Source organism: Mustela putorius, unplaced genomic scaffold (assembly GCF_011764305.1).
Source record: "Mustela putorius furo isolate JIRA1106 unplaced genomic scaffold, ASM1176430v1.1 tig00000228_pilon_pilon_pilon, whole genome shotgun sequence".
Classification (NCBI taxonomy): domain Eukaryota; kingdom Metazoa; phylum Chordata; class Mammalia; order Carnivora; family Mustelidae; genus Mustela; species Mustela putorius.
In genome coordinates, this window is record NW_025421322.1 from 24,365,519 (window position 1) to 24,387,334 (window position 21,816).

Below are 21,816 nucleotides of genomic sequence, written 5' to 3' on the forward strand. Positions count from 1 at the left end.
TGCAGAAGCCAAAATATGCAAAAAAAGTTTCCTGGCTCACATGCCTAGTGCTTGGGCTGGGACTGAATAAAACTCTCTCTCTCTCTCTCTCTCTCTCTCTCTCTCTTCCCCCCCCCCCCCAGCCTACCCCCTTTCATGCAGCTAACCTGGGCCTCCTCACAATATGGTGACCTCAGCATAGTCAGACTCCTTACATAGCAGTGGGCTCATCCCAGAGCTTGAGTTCCGAGAGGCCAATGCAGGAGCTACAAAGCTTCTTATAACTTAGCCTTCGTGGTCTCAGGCTATCTACTTGATCTCCTTCTATTGGTCAGGCAAGTCCCTAAACAAGAGACTATGCCTATTTAAGAGAAGGGGAATGAGACTCTACTTCTCAATAGGAGAAGTAGCAGAGAATTTGCGATCATCCTAATACACCACACCCAGGTGACCTGAATGTGCAACCAGGCTTAAAAACCACAGTTACGAATGTACCAGACCTTATTAACCTGACTGATGAGTGTGCAGGCGGGCACAGCTAGGGAGCCAGCCCTCGGTATGCGGGGTGAGCATCATTTCACACATGGGCAAATATGTCTGGGATAAATTGCTGGAGGTGAAACTGGTGTGGATTAAGGACACCAGGCTGGTCCAGTCGGTAGAGCATGTGACTCTTGAACTCAGGATCATGAGTTCAAACCCCACAATTGGGGGTAGAGATCACTAAAGAAAGGGGGGAGAAAAAAAAGAAATTGGTGTGGATTAAAGATGAGGCATTGGAAGTGTTTTGTTTTGGGTGGGGGGATTTCCATCTTTCTTGTTATTCTCAAAATTTGGTAGTACTAAAGTCCAAGAGGTATTGGACTGGGTTGGCCCTTGTATGGGCTCGAGTGCTTAGGAGGATGCAGAATTGAGTCCCCAGGAATATGAAAGCATTGTATCCAAAGGACAGCAGTAGCTACTGTGCCAAGTTCAAGAGCCCTTATACATGGCAGGGCTTTGGCTCCAGGTCTTGGGGAGGAACAAGGGGTGATAACTGCCTTGAGACAACTGAGCAAAAGAAGAGCCGGTGCAAAAAGGTCTGGTGGGAGAAACAGGGAAGGTGAAGGAAAGGGATCTTCCTGTCCTTTCTCCTATGACTGAAGGGCAGAGGCGTGTGACCCAAAGTAGGTAGGAGCTACTAGATCCCATTAGAGAGAGGCCAGACCACTCTAGGGCAGGTTAACTGGCTTTGGCAGGCAGCAGAATAGTGGTCATAAGAAAGGAGACAAACTGTTCCAATTTGTGGGTAGCTTGTTTCCCGACCTCTAGTACTTCCTCCTGGTTGACCTTCTTGGTGTCATAATCCAGGACGACTTTGTTAGCGATGAGGGAGAAGCCAAAGACTCGAAGTCCACAGTGCCTTGCCAGCTTCGACTGCTGGTACCTGTGTTCATGCCAACAGCATCTGCCCCCGGCTCCGCAGCAGCCAACGCGCTGCCACAGGCTCGAAGGTGAGGCCTGCCCTTCCTTTCGCAGGTGCCTTCCTTTTGCTCCCTCTGCTCCCCATCTGTTTCCAGGCACTGTGTGCCTTCTGCCTCATAGGCATCGGACATGGCAGGGACACGAACTCCAAACCTTTCAAGCCTTGGGCCCTCTAAGAGGGTTCAAACCACTGAAGCCAGTTAGGTTGACCTGACCACAGATCAGCATGGTATCTCCAACCTCAAACTCGGGGTCGAGTCCTCCCCCTGCAATGGTGACTACTAGGGTGTCCACACCCATAAGGAAGAACAACCTCACTGGGAATGTCACCTTCAAGATCGAGTAGGCTTCGTGCGTGGGAAACCTGTCCTGCACCATCACACAGGCTCTGCCATTCGGGAGCCCAAACACCAGCTGACCAGCAGCACTCGGCACTGTATTTTGGGGAAAGTTTGGTATCTCACTGTAGACAAAGCTTTGGGCCTCAGTTAATTTATCAGCCAGATTTCCTAGCCCAGAACCACAGAGGACCGCCACTTGAGGTCTGTGCTCGGTGGGGTGCAGAAGCCATTTGCTAGTGCTTTCATCATCATACGTAAATTCATTCTCCGAGGGGCGCTACCGCCACTGCTCTCTCAAAAAGCTTGTCCTTCGCCTCTGAGACCCGGTCCCCTGAGCTGCACCACACTATGCTGAGCCCTACTTCCCGGGATCCGTGTGCACAGTCCTGTCCTGGAAGTTTGTGAGTAATAAAGTGACACAAGCAAGTCTGAACTTGAGAAAATCCAGTTGTCTGCACTGCCCAGGATGGAGCAGAGGGAGACAAGAATTGCAGACAGAGACCAGACTGATGGTGGTCAGACTATCTGGGGGGTAGATCATAAGGTAGAAGTGTAGCTAGAAAGGGACAAGTGAGTCAGAGCACCAAAATGCTTGGACTCCTGTTCCAAGTGCTGGAAGACAGAGGCTGACGAGGTGATCAGCTTGGTGGAGGGATGACAGGCCCTGGAGTGCTCATGGCCAGTTTCTTAGAAGAGGTAGGACTTGAGATGGAGCACGCAGGGTGAGAAAAGCTTGAACAGGCAGCAAGGAAAAGGCAAGACAATCTTTCCACCAGCATTTCATGTGTTACAAGACATGGAGGAAACTTCTCCTTGTTTTTAAATAAAGATTTTACTTATTTATGAGAGAGAAAGAGAGTCCATATACATGGAGGGGACAGGGGAAAGGCAGGAGAAGGGGGAGGGAAGGGGCAGAAGTAGAGTCCACCCTGAGCAAGAAGCCCAATGCAGGGGTCGATCCTAGGACCTGGGATCATAACCTGAGCTGAAGGCAGACTCTTAACCGACTGAGCCACCCAGGCACCCTGGAAGCTTCTCTTCTTCTCTTTGATACAGAAAATGCACCTCAAGCACTTAGGGCTTAGTCGGCGCCTGTCACACGGCAAATATTCAAAACTATGATGCATAATTCTCAATAACAGCAAGAAATGCCTATTAAAAGCTTAACAAATTGGGACCTGACTTTGGACGGCAACAATCAATGTTCTCGTTATTTCTAAAAAGATCTATGCAGAATGAGTAAGCTTAGGCTCTTCAACCATTGGCCCAATCTGAAACAGACAGTGGTTTGTTTCCTCATTCTGTCTTAGAACCTTCATCAGCTTCCCTTCCTTCCAAGGGAGAATCAGCAGGAACTGACCAGATGAACAGAGAGTCCCTAGAGTCCCATTCCTGTCCCACCATCATGCTCTCAGCCTGGTACTCATCTCCTTGTCATCTTGTAAAACTTGATCCCAGGAGCTGATTTTCTGTGGGATGCGTTAACAAAGAAAAGATCCCAGAGGAAGTACAGAAAGGGTCTCACTGTAAGTGCTGGAAAGATCTTATCTGAAGACGTGTTCCAATTCTGGGTGGCCTGGGGCCATGAAAAGAAGTAGCATCTGGATAGTATCCTATGATATGGTTAACCCTAGTGATCCTTTTGTTCTCGGCTTAAAAAATCCTTCCTCCAGGAGTTCCTGATGGCCCTGAAACTGTTTAAGTGCCCCCACATGTGCTTTCTTATACTCAGAATCTCCCTCATCATAGAAATTATGACACCTTTGTTATTCTTGTGTATGTGTCTCCCTTACATATATATAGACGATCTCTTATAAACAAGCTCTTGTTTGTATGTCTCTGCAGTGGAGATACCCCAAGGTGACCCCCAGTGGCTTCCACTTCTTTTTGCCCATGCCTTGGTATAATCCCCTGCCCTTGATTATAGTAGGACCTGTGACTTCATGCTAATCGACAGAATACAGCAAGGTGAACGGAGGTCACCCCCAGGGTGATGCTGGGTTACATAACCCTCTTTCAGCAGACTGGAGCAGGAGACTTTGCATTCTGACTTGATGAAGTAACTGGTCGTGTTGAAGAAGCCCATATGGCCAGGGAACTACAAGAGGCCTCTAGCTGCCATGGGTAGCTTCTATGGGCTTCTAGAAATGGTGCCCAGAAAAGAAAAGTCAAGAAAAGAGTGGGGGCTGGGGGTGCAGGGAGCTGATGTTCTGTAGCCTGATGGAACCCAGCTGACAGCCAGCCAAAACCAAGGCCTACAGTCTTACCATGGTAAGAAATCAAACTCCTCCAGCAAGCTCAATGAGCTCAGAAACAGATTTTTTTCTCAGCCAAGCTTCCAGAACACCACTCAGCAGACATCTTGAATGCAACCTTATAAGACCTCAAGGGCAGAAGCCAGCTAAGCTGCACATAGACCCCCGACCCACAGAAAGTGTGATAGAAAAATGTATATTGCTTGAAGCTTCTAAATTTGTGGTAATTTGTTACAGCAACGGAAAATAAATACATGTCCTCGATGGACAAGGAGCTCTGCGTAGGCAGCAACCAATGCATAGGGCATCCCCCATTGTACCTCCAGCACCTCCCATGATGCTCAACAAAGATGTGTTGAATGAATGTACATCATCCCTACAATACTTGCAAACACTCCATAAGAAGGAGTATTTTTACTCGAATTTTATTAAGACTGAGAGACGGTAAATGACATATCCAAGATTCACACTGAGAGAGAAGAGACAGGACTTGAACTAGCATCTCAGATCAAACGGCAAGCTTGTTCATTAACATCACAGCTGCAGGAACAGTGCAGGCTTTCCATCTTGGCAGAGCCAGTGGAAGCTTACACAAATTATGGTCCCTAGCCCATGCTCCTAGCAGACATCACTAATAAATCCCTGTATGCTTTCAGGCTGCCTCCACTGCAAACCCTCTCAACTCAGCATTTCGGTAGCCACAAGCAATTGATCAGAGCTGGCCCAGGAGAGGAAACCTATTTATCATCTGGGCCCTGAGCTCCGAGTTCTATCTGTATCTCCTTGCAACTGGATTTGGGATTCCTTCCTAGGAACGTATAGGGAATGATATGAAGGAAAAGAAAGTCGGGGCATAGATAGAAGAAAAGAGATGGGGGGACTGGGGGTGCAGGGAGACCATGTTTCTAGAACCTTCCTTGAGGAGGTAAATGCCTTACAACACTTCCAGGCAGGAAATTCCACTAACGATGCATGCTACAGCTGGGTTTTCTCATGGCTGGCTCCCCGAAGTCAGGTGATGGTGTCTTCCTTGCACAGTGATCAGATTCAGCAATTAGAATCCTTTCTTAATTATCATCATGGTCAGGCCCTCCCAGCTGATGACCCCACCCAGGGAGCGATGCATTGAACATGGACCGTAGCTGATATTTTTGTTGTTTTGACAATTAAGGTGCTCTGTTTGCCCGAGGGGTTACAGTTTTGATATTTTAGACATTAATCCGCAGGAAGAAAAGCTAACTATTCAAACAAGGAATACTTAAGGCTGCCATAAATGTGACGGAGCCTTGAAGTAAGAAAACAGATTGAAAAGTAAAGCAAACAGTCAGTGAATTAGTCGTTTGGTTTTTACTTTATCTGTTAATAAATGGATGAAATCCACTTTGCTCTGGGCATTAGACAGACCAGGGGCACCAAACGTATCGTGCTGATAATACCACCTCTCACGCCAAGGCAGGCATTACTAATTAATCACATCATTCTCTCCTCCCTGAGTCCCAGCTTGGTCTTGGAAACTGTCCCAACATGGTGCGTCAAGCAGCCAATAACAATCTATCATTTTGGATCTCCAGGCAAAACTACTTGCCATCCAAAATTACAGGCACAGCCCCAACTCGCAAGTTATCAAACAAAAACAGTAGAGTGAAGCTTTAGGATGACGAGCACAGAAACTGGCCAGAGAGTGCCTGGATTTGAAGCCCACCTCTGCTCTCCATTAGCCATCCCATGCCTCTGTTTTGTCACCCATAAAATGGGAATCATAAAGCATGTATCTCGTTAAGCTCCAAGGATGATAACGTGAGTTCGAATACGTTACAGATCCTGAAAGAGTACCTGGCAAGCATAAACCCTGGCTATTCTTATATTTGATTCCTTTTATTCTATGTACAAAATCTAGCTCTCCTACTGGACACAGGCTGTTCAAAGATAGGCACCATGCTTTTCCTTCTTTGTATCCCTGGCGCTTAAAACACAATGGGAGCTGAGTCTCTTGAATTGCATTCTTCCAGCCAGACTGGCAGACTCACTGGTCCTGCCCCCAGTGCCTGGCCCATTTCTGCCTCCTGTCTCTCCCATGGTTTTCCCTCTCCCCACACCCCCCACCAGCCGCCATCTCTTCAAGGCCCCCAATTAATTTTCCTCACCCTTCTATTCTCCCCACCAAACCCAGCCGGCCAATATTCACCTGATTTCTACATATCCTTCAGAGCCTCCCCAGCTGGAGTAGTTATTCATTGGTCCACCAAATAGATCCAGCTCTCTGCCTTCTGGGCACATTGTGGAATTTGACTTCCTGCCCTACCCCTGTGGTTGGGTGAGACCCCATTAAAAGTCTGGCCCACGAGCGGAGAAATCTGACTGCTGGTGGGAGACCCTCCCAATTCCAGATCTGTTTCCTCTGCCACAGCTACCAGCAATGTTCCAACCTGCAAGTGCTCGACCTGTCCAGTCTGGAGTGAAATTAGGGGGAGCAGGGCCACTAGCTGACCCATGATGGACCAATAGCAGGAATGAGAAATAAACCTTCATTTTTTTAAACCACAGAAATTTTCTTGTTACTGTTTTATCCTGATTTATCCTGACAGATGCATTACCCTAATGTCAGCATCCCCCTGTGAGCATCTTCTAGCCACCCTGACTCACAATAATTTCTTCAAAAGGGCAGGGGGAAAATACTCTTACTCATTTTTATCCCCAAATCTAACATAGTGCCTTGCACACAGTCAGTGCCCATTAAATGGCTGTTGTGTAAAGGAGTGGCCATTAATCTCTGGGCCTCTAGTTTCTCAGTCTGTGAAACAGGATCATAAATGTCTTGCCCCCTTATTTTGCAGGACTACTGTGGGGCTAGAATGCAATTATCTGTAAGAAGGTGCGTTGGGGATTATAAAATGATGAACACATCTCCAGCATTATTATTAGATAATAAAGTACTAAGAAAAATTCTCAGCATTCATTCATTCATCTTATACCCAGTACCATTCCAGTTTGATAATTAACCACCCCCACCCCCCGACACACACACAAACGCACAATTCTTAAGTTCTGTTGCTGTCTTTAAACTCAGGAACAATGACAGCTGTCAACATCTACTGAATATCAATATCCGCCAGGCACCGCACGGGAAGCTCTTCAGCCCCTGGTCACTATAATCCCCAAAGGGTCAGAGGATTTGGGTACCATAGGCCGATGTTACAGTTAGCCCCCAACAAGGTAAGTAGCTGGCCCAAGGTCAAATGGCAAGAAAGTTGCAGAGGTAGGAGCTTGGTCAAGAGCCCCAAGTATTTGAAGTCCTTGGAACAGAGGCCACAGCACTTTTCTCCCTCCCAAGGAAGGTATGAACTGAACACTGTCCACACCGGGCAGTGTGCTCACGAGTCCTCAGGGTGGCCACCGAATGGACAGCTGAGACTCCGTGTCTTACGCGGCCAGACACCGCCCTCATTTGCCCCGAGTCACACGGGTTGAGCTGCTATTGGGTGTTCGAAGATACACACACACATAGTTGAGTTCACTCCCAGTTTAGGAAACCCAATACATGGCAAGACACACACACACACGCATGCACAGACATTTGCTTCTCGCTTAGAAAAGTTTATGCCATCAGAAGCATTTAAAATAGCGGCAGCTTGGTGACCATTTGCCCAGTGCAGTCCCGCAGGCCCAGCCCTCAGGGGCCCTGCTGCGCTTGGTGTCTGATGCTCGGTAGTCACCATCTTGAAGTTCTCCGATTCTACCTTGAGTGTGTGTTTTGCACGTAAAGCTGGATGGAAGAGTGGAGCCCACTTAGAGCCTAGAGCCTTTGCTCACGCGCAGTCCCAGCCCCTGCCTGGTCTCAGCTTCCCAGGGGAGGGCTCTCCGCCGCCCGTGCCCCTACCCAACATGCTCCAGGAGCCCCCTGCCCTGCCTGCACCCAAGCATCCACATGGAGGAGGCTGGGCCAGGTGGCGTGGGGGGCAGGGTACTAGAATTTATATCTGGGCATATTCTTTAACTCTGGTCAGCCTCAATTTCCTCACCTGCAAAATGCAGACTAAAACCGATACCTGTTACACGGGGTTGTTAGAGAACAGATTTTGAAAACACCTGGAAAGCACTCAGCGCGGTTCACAGCACACGGCAGCCGCTCAGTAAAGGGCAGGTGTCCCACGAGCCGAGCCGTGAGGCTGGTATTGTGACCCCAGGGGTCAGCCGAGACACTGAGGCCTACACAGATCAGGCTCTGTAGCTGGGGGACTCCTCGGTGCAAGGGAACAGATGCAAACCATGGCTCCCCAATGTCCAAACCCATGGGTTAGACCACCAGACCACACTCCCCCATCACCAAAGAGGGCCTCTTTTGATGGCCTGATGTTCCCCGCACCAGGCCTAATTCTGAGGTCCTCAAGCCACACGGCCCTCTGATCTTGGGATCCGACAGAACCTTACAGCTCTCAAAGTCCTGGTGATCAGATTAGCCCTACCAGGTAGCAACGACAACCACCATGTGTGCAAGCCCCAAGAGACCTCCTATCTGCCTGACTTCCCTTCTGCAGAGCCCCTTACAGTGCCTTGCCCAAACAGGTACTTCATAAAGCTCCTCTGATCAAAAGCTATGCGGCCAATAAGGCTCCACCGTACCTACCTACCATCCAACGCCAACACTGAGCCCTAGGAGGCAGGCAACGAGATGAACTAGCAGCAGCGCCATTGAAACTAAAGGCAAAGGAGAAAACGTGAGAAAGACAGAACATGCACAAATGTTTGAACCCAAGGCTTTTGTGTCTTTGAAACTGAAGCCAGGGATATGACAGGAAACCCTGTAGATAGTTGGAGGGCTTCTCCCCGGCTTGGATTGTTGCAGTGTTCAGGAGTCTCCAATTTCTAATCTCACAGGTCGGAGCTCAGCCCTGAGGTCTCTGTGCAGCAGGGTGGGTGTGAGTCAGCCGTGGAGCTGGCAGGGCCCTGGGCCTCGCGGAGTCCAAACCCGTCGCTGACACATGGGGGGAGCGGAGGCAAGAGTGGGTGTTTGCTGACAAGCAGCTTCATGGGAACGCTTGCCTTGGCATTTCTCAGTGCTGAATCAGGGAGAAAAGTTGGGCAGAGCGCTGCGGGGTTCACTGAGGGGGAGAGAAAAGGGGAGAGGGATCCAGGGAGACCAGAGCCCAACATGGGATAGCAGCAGGACCAGAGCAGAAGGCCCACCACCCGAAAGGCCCTCTGGGTGCATTCCACGCTCTCTCCTGTCCACCCTCACCCCAGCCTCGCAGGCAGGGAAACCCCTCCAGGCACGGTTTTTCTCTCCTGCACATGAAGAAACTGGGAACAAGAAAGATCAAGGGCTACATGGCTAACTAGTGGCTAAAATGGAATTCAAACTCAAGTCTAACAAAAACCCAATGTTCTCCTGCACCTGACCCCTCACTTGACGCCCACCTCTGATAAACCCTGTCTCACCCTGGCCTCACCTGCTTCTCCTCTAAAGCTTAGCAGAAGCCAGACAGACAGGAAATGAAGCTGATGTAAAGAGGGTCATTCCCCTCTCAGACAGACTGGGGAGGGTGAGTAGGACCCCAAACGCAGGAACGTGGGTGCGTCTTGTTCAGCCCTGAATGGGGCAATCCTGCACCTGCCGAATCAGATGAAGAGAGAAAAATCCAGGCCTCCCCATTCCTCCCTGATTGTGTCATCTGGAGCAGCACTATTTGACAGAAATATCACCAACTCCAGCTACATATTGTAATTAGAATTTTCGAGTAACCACATTTTTCAAAAGTAAGAAGAAAGAGGTGAAATTAATTAATAATGTTTTATTTAACCAAATCTATCCAAAATAGTACTACTTCCAGATGTAATCAACATAAAAAATTTTATTTTTTATGCATGTCCTTTTTTTTATGATTTTATTTTTTTTTTTGACAGGCGGAGATCACAAGCAGGCAGAGAGAGAAGCGGGGAAGCAGGTTCCCCGCTGAGCAGACAGCTTGATGTGGGGCTCAATCCCAGGACTCTGGGGTCATGACCCAAGCTGAAGGCAGAGGCTTAACCCACTGAGCCACCCAGGCGCCATTATGCATGTCCTTTTTTTTTTTTTTTTTTTTTTTTGGTATAAGTAATCAAAATCTGGTGTACACTTGATCCCTACCCATGCCTCAACTGGGATTAGCGTACGTGACTAGTGGCTACTATATTGGATGGGATAGGTCTACAGGGTAGGAAAATACCCAAATGAACACAACCTCACTCTACATGATGAAAAGGGCTTTTCAATGATCATACCAGAAGGTTGATTTTTTTGATTTACAGTTCTATGCATCTTAACACATGTGTACATTCATGTAACCACAGGTAACCATCCCCATAATCAGCATATGGAGCAGTTCCGTCACCCCCAAAAAACTCCTTGGTGCTTCTTCTTTACTGCCAAACTTTCCTCCTCCCCTAATCCCTACACAAAGGGAATCCTACAATAGGTAACCTTTGGAGACTGGGTTCTTTCACTCAGCATGATCCCTGTGAGAATCTTCTTTTTTCTTACTGAGTTTTAGCACACGGTACAGATAGACCCCAGTTCGTATACCCATGTAGCTGCTGAACGACATCGGAATTGCTTCCAGGTGGGGATGATTACGATCAGAGCTGCTGTAAATATGTGGACAGGTTTTATGTGAACATTTCATTTCATTTCATTTCTCAGGAGTGGAATTGCTGGGTCATGTGGTAACTGTAGGTTTAACTTCATAAGAAACCACCAAATTGCCTTCCAAAGTAGTTGAACCATGTTTTATTCCCATGTTTATTCCCATGGGAAAGTTTCAGTCGTTCCGTATTCTTTTCAGTACTCGATACTGTCAGTATTTTTATTTTAGCCATTATGATAGGTATATAATTGTATCTCATTATGGCTTTAATTTGCTTTTCCCTAATGCCTAATAATGCTGAACATCTTTTAATGTGCTTCTCTGTCCTCCGTATGTCCTCTTTGATGATATGTCTGTTCAAGTCTTTTGCCCATTTTTAAGTTAGGCTGTGTGTTTTTAAGGTCTTATATATCCTAAATATGAGTTCTTTGATGGACATGTGATTTGTATAATATTTTCTCCTATTCTCTAGGCTTTCTTTATACTCTCTTAACATTGTCTTTCACAGAGCTGAAGTTTTCCATTTTGATAATGTTCTATTTACCAATTTTTTCTTTCATGGACTTTGCTTTTGTTGTCCTTAGTAAGGACTCTTTTGCCTAACCCCAGGTCTCAGAGATTTTCTCATATTAAGTTTTTGAAAAATACATCACATGTTTAATATCCAAGGGGTAACTCCTTAAAGAAATTCAGCCATGGGTTTTAGTTGTGAAAATCTACCTTGTCATATGAATTCATTCATCCACTCTGCATGATTTTAATAAGTGCAAAGTCATGACTAGTAAAGGAGAGATCATTAAGATTTGGTTCACAATAGTGGATGCCATTAATTGAAGGTCTAGGGCCAGTGGCCCTATATAAACATCCTCTACATCCTCCAATCTGGCATTACTATCCTCATTTTACAGGAGAGGAACCTGAAGCTTAGAGAAGTAATTTTTCCAGCCACACAGCCAAGTGACAGTAGAGTTAGGCTCGGCTAATTCCAAAGTCCTCAGGTGTGAGAGGGTTCTTTGCCTTCTAGCAATAGAAGACAGCTCGACCTACCTAAGGGGAAAGAAGGAAAGAGAAAGGAAAGGAAAGGAAGAAGAAAGAAAGGGAAGAAAAGGGAAGGGACGAAGGGAAGGAAGGAAGGATGGAAGGAGAGAAAGAATGAAACAAACAAACATATATTGATTCACAGGCATTTCACAGAACCAACCCAATGGCTGAACACCAAATCTTAGAAGGGAAAAAAATTAAGGAAGTACAAAGATCTAGGCAGCAGGAAACATATAGATGTTAACATCCAGACATCCATCCCCTTTGAATGAAGCATCTTTAACTACTTTTAGCCCTTTCATGTATCCTCTCTAGATCCAAATTCCCTGGAACAATCATCTGACTGACCTGTCATAGGTCATGAGACCAACTTTTTCCCAGAGAATGATGCAACACCTTGATTGATGGTCCAACCAAGACTATGTCCAATTAGGGGCACAGTCCCCTTTCCTTGTTGAGAGGTGGTTACATTAATAGTAGTGCTATTACTGCAGGAAAAAGGAAGATGGATCCTGGGAGGATAAAAACCACAGGGGCCCATGTTGGCAATGCTTTCAAAATTTTTGATCATGATCCATGTTGAGAAATCTATTTCACCAGAACGTAGATATACTCACACAACTGAAATTAAATTTTCACATAACATTATGTCCCCTTACAATGTGAAGCACACTCAACATGTAGAAACCGATGCCACAACTCCCTCATGGGTCACAACCTGCAGATTGGAAGTACCACATTACCATGATTTCCTCCTTCTCTGTATCCATGAGGACTCCAGAAGGGAAGTGAGACAGGGAAGGGAGGAGAGCCAGCAAAGCATTCACGACAAGGGTGCTGTCCCTGTGACATCCAGGGCCCTGTTCCACAGGAGACCCTCTGAAAAACTGGGCAGAAAATACCTCAAGATTGTCCCACCAAAGGGCAGGGAAGCTGGGATGTTCATCTGTCCACTAACATTCCTCCACGTGAAGGTGGCACCCAAGGCATTAATTTCCCAATACTTCCAGACTGCCACCAAGTGAAGGCTGAGCTCCGATGGCCAGAGAACCCCGTCCCCCACAAGCAGAGAGATGCAGGAAGCTTTGGGGTATATGGAAATTATCTTTAGATGACCTCTGGGTGGGCAAGAGTGGACGGGTTGAAGTCCTCCTACAAGACGTAACTGGGAGGAAGAAGGACTAACTCAGAAATCCATTGTCAGTCATAAACACCTGCCTCCCTTCCCAAGCCACACCACACTGTCAAGCCCATCCGACCCAACCCCCAGATTTCTAAATTCACCAGGTGTGTCCTGGGCTGGCTGGCTGTTTTCCTGCTTCAACTTTGCTGAAGGAAGAGAGGAAGTCTGGTGCACCAGTCCTACCTCGCCCCTCTGATTCTCAGCCAGCATCCCAGAGAATGCCTCGTTTCAGCCTACCATCTCATTTCAGTAAATCTCTATCCATCTCTGCCCTCCCCTTAGTGCCAGAAGAGACCGTGGCCCTACTCCTGTCAAGGTACCAGTGAAAACAAATATCCAGGACTCAGGGAAGGATCCGGTGCACAAACCTTGATTAGTCACCTGCTGTTTGTCAGATTAAAACATAGAAACATAGATGATAAACTGACTTTGGAAGTCAGGTGCGACGGGATGGAAATAGAAGCCACACGGGGCGCGGCGCAACAAAGCTTCAGTCAGCAAAGCCTGAGGGCGGTGGGCCTTAACTTGGGTCTCCACAGTCACCTGAAGAGCTTTGATTTCCACCGGGAGGTAGGGTAAGTCTGAGGCATCTGAATATTTTTTTTAATTCCCCAGATTCTTTTAAAAAAAAAAAAAAATTCCCCAGATTCTAACACAAAGGAAGTGTGAGACGGGACAAGAAGGAAGAAATAACATTTCTTGTAGTGGCTTTCTTTTTGAGGTCACCTTTATACCCATCTAATTCTCTCAAGAATGCCACAGTAAGGCCCCCCTTATCTGCAAGGGATACGTCCAAGACCCCCCTGCCCAGCAGGTGCCTGAAACCACAGTTAGCACCAAACTCTATATATACTATGTTTTTTCTATACATACATGACCATAATAAAGCTTTATTTATAAATTAGGCACAGTAGGGGTGCCTGGGTGACTCAGTAAGTTGAACGTCCGACTCTTGATTTCAGTTCAGGTCATGATCTCAAGGTGATGAGATTGAGCCCTGCACTGGGCTCAGCAGGGAGTCTGCTTTGAGATTCTCTCTCTCCCTCTCCTTCTGTTCCTTCCCCTGGACTCATGCTATCACTTTCTCTCTATCTCTCAAATAAATAAATTTTCTTTTAAAAAATATTTTATTTATGCATTTGACAGAGAGAGACGCCGTGAGAGAGGGAACACAAGCAGAGGGAGTGGGAAAGGGAGAAGCAGGCTTCCAGCCAAGCAAGGAGCCCAATGCAGGACTCGATCCTAGGACCCTGGGATCATGACTTAAGCCGAAGGCAGATGCCTAATGACTGAGCCACCCAGGCCCCCCTCAAATAAATAAATCTTAAAAAATAATAATAAGTTAATCACAGCAAGAGATTAACAACAATAATGTAATAGAACAACTCTAACAATACACCATAATAAAAGTTATATGAATTGTGGTCTTGTGGTCTCTCTCTCTGAAAATATCTTATTGTCCTATACTCACTTTTCTTGCGAGGACGTGCGATGGCAAAACGCCTGTGTGATGAGACAAAGTGAGGCGAATGACATGGCCATAGTGGTAGACTATCTTTGACTTCCTGTTAATTCGTCGGGAGGATCTCCTGCTCCCAAGCCACAGCTGGCTGCAGGTAACTGAAACTGCAGAAAACAAAACCAAGAATGAGGGGAAACTACTCTTTATGCATGACTGTGCCCATCTCAAAGGAGAGAACACTGAGGTTGAGGGAAATCAAGTAACTTACCCAAGTCCCCAGTGTTATGAGCGAAAGGACCTTGATTGTGCACCATCCAAGACTGAGTCCAAAGGCTGTAACTCCTTCTACCTCACCATGCTGTCCCCCCAGTAAAATTTTAATAAGATTCATGGTAAGAAGAAGGGAGAAGGAAAACATTTGAGATCAAGAGTGTCACTGGATAAATCAAGACGGGCCTAGGTGAGGCAGGTGGGAAGGGCTCTGGGGGCAGCAAGAAGCCTGGGTACCCAAAACCATTCACAGCAAAAATGAGGCAAAGCCACCAAAGAGGGGACAGGGAGTTGAATGCCCGCTAATCCTGCCCTGTCCCAATGTCCACCTGGCTTTGCTCTCAAAAAGGTGTTGCATCCAAAGTTAGCTCACTGGGCCTTTTTCTCATCAGATCGGAATTATAACTTGGAACGTCACAGCCGGCCAGCCCGGGGTTAATCCCCCTCTCATCCCCCTCCTCCAGGCTGACTATGTTCGGCTATAGGAATAAACCAACATCACAGCAGACAGCTTTTCTTCATTTCTCTCTCTGATTCCTCTCTTCTCTGTGGCGGCCTGGCTCTCCGGGCTCAGAGAGGCCCATCTGCTTGAAGGGATGGCCTGCTGTTTACAGCCTCCTCTGGGACCGCTCAAAGACGGGAGAAACCCTATCCATTCCTGCTCCTCTGTGTCTGCTCCAGGAAACTGAATTTTATTTAAGCATCACATTTGCAGAAAGAAAAAGAACTTCAGTCTGCTCTTTCTTGACGGTAAGTTTCAGCAACCAGAGGCCCAATAAATGAAGGCAATCCTCAAAAAAGAAACTTCAAAACCAAGAGCTCCCTCGCACGCTGCACATCCAAAGTCCAGAAGCATCTTTCAGAAAATCCTGGAAAACGGCAGAGCTGGAAGGACCCCACGGATCATCCTGTAGAAGGGGAAGCTGAAGGCCCACACGGGAGAGAGAGCGACTTGACCCACATCATGGCCTGAGTGAGGAGAGAGCAGATCAGGGCCTGGGACCGGGGCTTTGTCCCTTCTCCCCAGGTGGCATTGTACTGGCAGCGACTGAGGACCCACAGAAAAGCAGCACTCTGAAGATGGTCTCCCGTGAGCCCACCATGATCCGTGCTGAGCAATCTAATTCACCAACACGCAAGCATACGGACACTCAGGACTGAAATGCCTGTATAGGAGGCAGAGTTACTGCCAAGGAAAATACCGGATGAAAAACATGCAAGCTCAGCCCCAACTGTGAAGAAAACAAAGTGATCTCCGCTATTTACCAACCCATCCCTCCCGTCGAGGGAGCAGAGGGCCACCATACGACACCACTCCAGGGGGCGTAACGCACACCCTACGGTTAATCTATATTTTCCAAAGGCGGAAGAGCAGGAGCTGAGATATCAGCCATTATTTTTCTTGTTCTGCATTAACAGCAGGAACCAAGGCATTAATTGATAATGACAAGATTCATTAAAAACAAATAGTAACTTAAGAACAACCCCAGGAGACTTGGCTTTCAAGATTCCAGAGAATGAATCTATAAAAAGTGAGCTCATCATAAAGAGGTCCAAAGGAGGGCCATTCAGAAGGCGCCGATACAAGTGCACACACACAGTGGCTCTGGGAGGCATTGTTCTTGTGCTTTTGGTGTACAGAGTCTCCCAACAACCCTATGACATAGCTAGTGATATCCTCTCCCATTTCGCAGATGGGGAAACTGAGATGTTTGCAAGACACATAGCCAGGAAGCAGCCAGCTGTGATTCAAAGTGCCCCACCGCCACACACACACACTGTGTGAGTGACTGTTGAGGACATCGCCCCATTTGTAGGGACAGCTAATCACTGTGACCTGCTAGGGAGAGCTGGGGACAACTGCCTCCTGCCCTATTTCGCTCCAGTCCCCACAGGTGCTGAGCGCGATCCTGCTCCCTGTTCCAGGGAGGAGTCTGCCAGCGCTGTGCTCAGGAAATCTGGGAAGGAATGAGGATGTCCTCAGGGAAGCACAGGTCTGGACAGGAATCCCAGCACCCGCAAATATCGGCATGAGAGCCTCCCTCCCATACCCCCAAGCCGAAGCTTCCTCAGGGTGAAGAAGGGAGAAATAAAGGGAGAAATGAAGGGAGAAAATGCTTCCGCCCCTCCCGTGGAGGCCAACAGAAAGGATTCAGAGTAGCTTGAGAGCTCGCCCAGCCCTTCTGAAGTCAACAGAGAGAGGAGATACTTTTTCATTCTTTCCTCTCTGCTGCCTGGAGCGATTTCCTCAATGCTTCCGAGACTCAGTTTCTGAAGTCCCCGCCAGCATGCATACATTAATGAACTTGAGCTGACCAGCCGAAAAGCCAACACAGTGCTTACCGCTGACCAGAAGACCAAGTGGACAGATACGTGAGCGTGTCCGTCTGCGCTTTTGGGATAAAAAGGTCACAGGTAATTTCCTACCCCTACTCATTATTTTTCTCTACCGACAGACCCCTGTTTTGATTCAGGGCTTTAATATGCCCCAATACAAGGATCGCCTTCCCAAGTTCCTTTGTGAGTAGAGGAGGCCTTTAGTTCTGGCGAATGAGATATGAGGAGAAGACTGTTTGGAGGGAAGGGGGCTTCCAGGACCTTAGTCACCCCCCCAAAATTAGCGGGACAAGCTCAGTGAGCCTTTCTCTCTGCCCTTCCCTCTTCTTCCTTCTGAAAGTGCAGCAGCCAAGTTTCTACCATGGGGACAAAAACCACAGGCAGATCACAGAAACAGAAAAGAAGCCTCGGTCCTCAATAACCTCCCAATGCTTGAGTCCCTGCCTCTTGATCTGTCACATTAGAAAAATAAACCCCTTTCAGGTTTTCCATTATTTGTAGCTAAACACATGCCTAACGGATATTTACCAATTCCAGTTTGATATATTGAAATAAACAAAATCTAGAGACGCGAGCTTGCTTGCTCAAGACCATGTCATGAATTGATGGGTGGGGAATCCAGGCCTGATGAGTATCTTGAGTCTTAAATTCCCACCCCAAATACTCTTTTAATAGAGTCCATGCCCATGAAAATCATATTTATGTCAAGAATCAGAAGGAGAAGTCATAAAATATTTATACGGAAGCAGTTATACCCATCTATAAGAAAACTCCCATCTAGAAATTTAAGTAGCCAAACTTATTTTTGAAAACCATGAATTTCAATCTATGCAAGTGGCCTTTTCAGTCTTGGGGCAAATGACACATAAAGCTTGGAGGAGAAGCTGACCACCCACAGAGCCTGGCTTCACCCCTAGGTATAGGCAAGGAAGTTCCCCTTTGCACATCACACCACGAACTCAACCAAAAAGCACTGTCTGCCCTAAAAATCTGTCCTAGAGAAGATACTGAATTTGCAAAAGCAACTATTTTGAACCACTAATAAATATTTTATAACCCAATCGCTTAGGAAGTCAGGATTGCAAAGCACTCAAATATAAATATGATCATTGCACGGCAAAACTGAGCTTAAGGGTATCATCCACCCTGGATTGTTAGAATTTCATGAAAACTATTTGCTAACCATGAAAAAATGCAATTGATAAAATCATATTCAAATGCTCTTGCTGAGAAGTTCTATCTGCAGTAAAGCTACAGGGTGTGCGTTTGGTCAGGAGCTCTGGAATTTTGGATCCCTCAGAGATGAAAACCTCTTCTTTTCTTTGGGAAAATGTATATCCTTAGAACTGTCCAGATGGATGTAGGCAGTGGCGCTTGGAATTCTGCTGCCAAGCATAGCCACCAAGAAGGAGGTCTTCATAGTGATTCCCCCCTCCCAGTGGTGTTGGCTGTGCACATGTCCCTGTTTCCCTGGACAGATCTAGGTGGTCCAGCGAAAACACACACCGCCCAATTCGTGCCAGGTTCTCTCTCATAGGAGGTCAAGATGTAGACAGCAAGTCATAGTGATGGGAAGTTTTAGACCTAAGTTATGGGGCTGGCAGCAAATGAGAAAGTGAGCCCACCGACTCCTACCCCTGAGGCCCCAGGGGCTTGTCTAGTTCTTGCCCTTCCTGGGATGGTCTGATTCTGTGAGCTCTCCCCGCACTTTCCTAAGAAATAGTTCATTTTAGCGGCACCTGGGTGGCTCAGGTTAAGTGTCTGCCTTTGGCTCAGGTCATAATCCCAGGGTCCTGGGATGAGTCCCGCATCGGGCTCCTTTCTCAGCGGGGAACCTCCTTCTCCCTCTCCCTCTATTCTCATTGCTTGTGCTCTGTCAAATAAATAAATAAATCGTTTTTTTAAAATGCTTTATTTTAGGGACACCTGGCTGGCTCTTTCAGTGGAGCATGGGACTCTTGATCTCGGGGTCATGAGTTTGAGCCCCACCATGGGTGTGGCGCATACTTAATAATAAATAAAATGAAAAACTTTTTTAAAAGAAAGAAATATTTCCTTTTAAACTTGAGCTAAATGGAATCTGTTTCTGTTGCTTAAAGAAAATGTAACAGTGCATACACTTGGCACTCTCGTGCACGTCTTTATTTGTAGGGTCACAGAGTCAGAAAGACCAGCTTCTTCCCACATCGAAACAGAAATAAGCCGTCTTAGTCTTGAGCAACTAGGAGGTGACAGAGAGTCTCTTCCTTGGCGTCTCCAGACCTCTCAGGAAAGTAGTTCTGACATCCACCCTCCTACCCTAACAGCAGAACCCCTTTTTCACACGTTCTTTCTCCTCCCTGTTGGGGCACCAGCAGAGCGGCAAGTGGTTCAGGGTGGGGCTTTGTAGCTGGACCCCCTGAGCTGGGCCCCTGACACTGCTGCTTCTAGCAGTGTGACCTAGACTACTGCTTGACCTCTCCCTCAGTTTCCCCATCTAGAAAGGGGTGGTAACCACAGTGCTCAGGATTGTTGTGAGAATGGAGTTAGCCCAGACGAAGTGCTCAGAATAACACCTCATCCCTAATTTCTCCAAATGTCTCCTCTTGTATTCCAGGCACCCCAGCCTACTTTCCATAAACACAAGCTCCTTCCTGCCTCGAACACTTAAGGGGCCTTTGCACACACTGTCCTCGCCACTCAGGAATCCCGCTCCACCCAGATCTCGTCCCACACCTGTTCCCCACACCCACCTAGAGAGACATTGCAAAAATGGCCCCGTTCTCCGGCCCTTCCTGTATCCACACTCACGCTTTGCTCTGTGATTGCACAGCCCTTCCCCTCAGGAGTCTATATTACCTGTCCCTTGATCCCAGGCTTGCTATGGCCCACAGAGTTCAGTAGAAGTGACCTTGCACCAGTTTTGGGCCAGAGGCCTCAAGAGACCTTGCATGTTTCCAAGCTCCCTCTCAGACCACTGCCCAGCCACAGGGCCAGGCTAGCCGGCTGTGGGATGAGACCACGGGCACCAGTCTCTACCGTTACCCCAGCCCACTACCAACCAGGTCCCTGAAGCAGAGCTGCCTCGCTGAGCAGTCTCTGACCACAGACTCCTGATGCTCTCCCTGAACCGACAGAGACTAGGAGACCCGCCCAGGGGAACAAGGCCCAAACTGTCTGCTCACTGCATTAAAAACAAAATGAGGGATTGCCGTCTCAAGCCACTCAATCTGGGGGTGGTTTGCTACATTGTAAATGCTAACTGATACGCGCCTTCTCTAAGCCTCTGCTTCCTCAATGATATCATGGAAATAAGGAATAATAAAACCTATGTCCTAAAATAAGCTTGAAGATTAGGTGAGATCATGCTTGTAAAGTGTCTATGTTACATTAAGTATTACCCAACTGGTAACTACCACAGACATGGGCTGATGATATTGGGTTCATTTGCCTCTTGTCTGTAAATGGGGAAACAATGATATTTAAGGAATAGGGTTGCAGTGAAGAACCGAGAAAATATGTGCCATGTGCTCAGCACGTTGCAGACACCCATCAGCAATAAATGGTTATTACTGACTTTTTAAATATTATTGCAGAGGACTGGCTCGTTTCTTCTCTTCCCTGGACCGTGTGCACCCCCAGCCCGCATAGCACCCCCACCCCGCCCCCTTGCCGCCACGGGAGGAGGCCTCAGAACCCAGGGCAAGAAGCAGGTCAGAGTCCCTGGGACCCCTTGAACTTGAGCCCCCATGTCGACCTTGGCCACTAGGGGGCAGCCTCGCCCTCCAGCCACACAGAAAGCTGGGGTCATCCCGTGGGTCCTGGCCGGTTTTCCGATCCCGCTGCCCACGTTGTCTCGGGGTTCCTGCGGGTCACGCTGCACACGGGCCACACCCGCACTGTGATCACGCACCTGTCCGCGGACCCTCCCTGCTGGCGCGGGAGCGAGCCCACCCCCAGCCTGCCTGCGGAGACACTGGTGGCCATCCTTCCCCAGCTCCAGGCAACCTCTCAACCTACGTGAGTGGTTTCATAATTCATGTCTGCCCATCAGCGGACAGATTTAGCCTGCTGCCTGCTGAGTCTGGAAATACTGAATATTAAAATATCCCAGCTCGCCCTTCTGACGCCCTCGCCTCTCCCAGATTCACAGGCAGTCGGTTGCACAAACAATCCGGGAGCCACACATCAATTTGTCAATTAAGTAGCTTTTGAGGACTCACATGTGTAACTTTCACGGAAACACGGGGAAGGAGTATTCAGGGCCCTGGACTGAGGTGCCTGACCTTGGAGAAATCCTAGTCCTCTGGCTTCAGACCCAGTGTATTTTCTCCTGCCCCACATTACCGTCCAAACTCTCTGGCCCTTTTTGTAGCGCTGTGCAATGAAGGGATGCAGGAATCCTACTCAAAGGATTTCACTGAGCAAAGTAAAGCAAAAGACCTCCCCATCTCCCCAGAACAGCAACAGAAAGGCTCCCAGGAATTAAAACCGACTGTTATTTGCAGATGGAGGAAGCAGAATCTTTCATATATGGTAAAGAGAAGGGTGTGTGTGTGTGTATGTGTGTGTGTGTGTGTGTGTGTGAGAGAGAGAGAGAGAGAGAACCTCTGACAAAACTCTAGCGGACTTCCTTCATGCACATCAAAGACTGCCAAGCATTTCCCACCTTCAATGTGAATTTGTAAAATTTCTGCTAACGGGGCGCCTGGGTGGTTCAGTCGGTTAAGCATCTGTCTTCAGCTCAAGTCATGATCCCAGGGTCCTGGGATTGAGTCCCACGTCGGTGGGCGGGGGGGGGGGATCCCCGCTCAGCAGGGAGTCTGCTTCTCCCTCTGCCTGCAGCTTCCCCTGCTTGTGCTCTCGCTCGCTCTCTGACAAAAAC

At 47.8% G+C, this 21,816-nt stretch overlaps 1 pseudogene; it reads right to left on the minus strand.

The window, feature by feature from the left end:
• Positions 1 to 1,200: 1,200 nt before the first annotated feature.
• Positions 1,201 to 3,870, minus strand: LOC101694552 (annotated as a pseudogene).
• Positions 3,871 to 21,816: the final 17,946 nt, after the last annotated feature.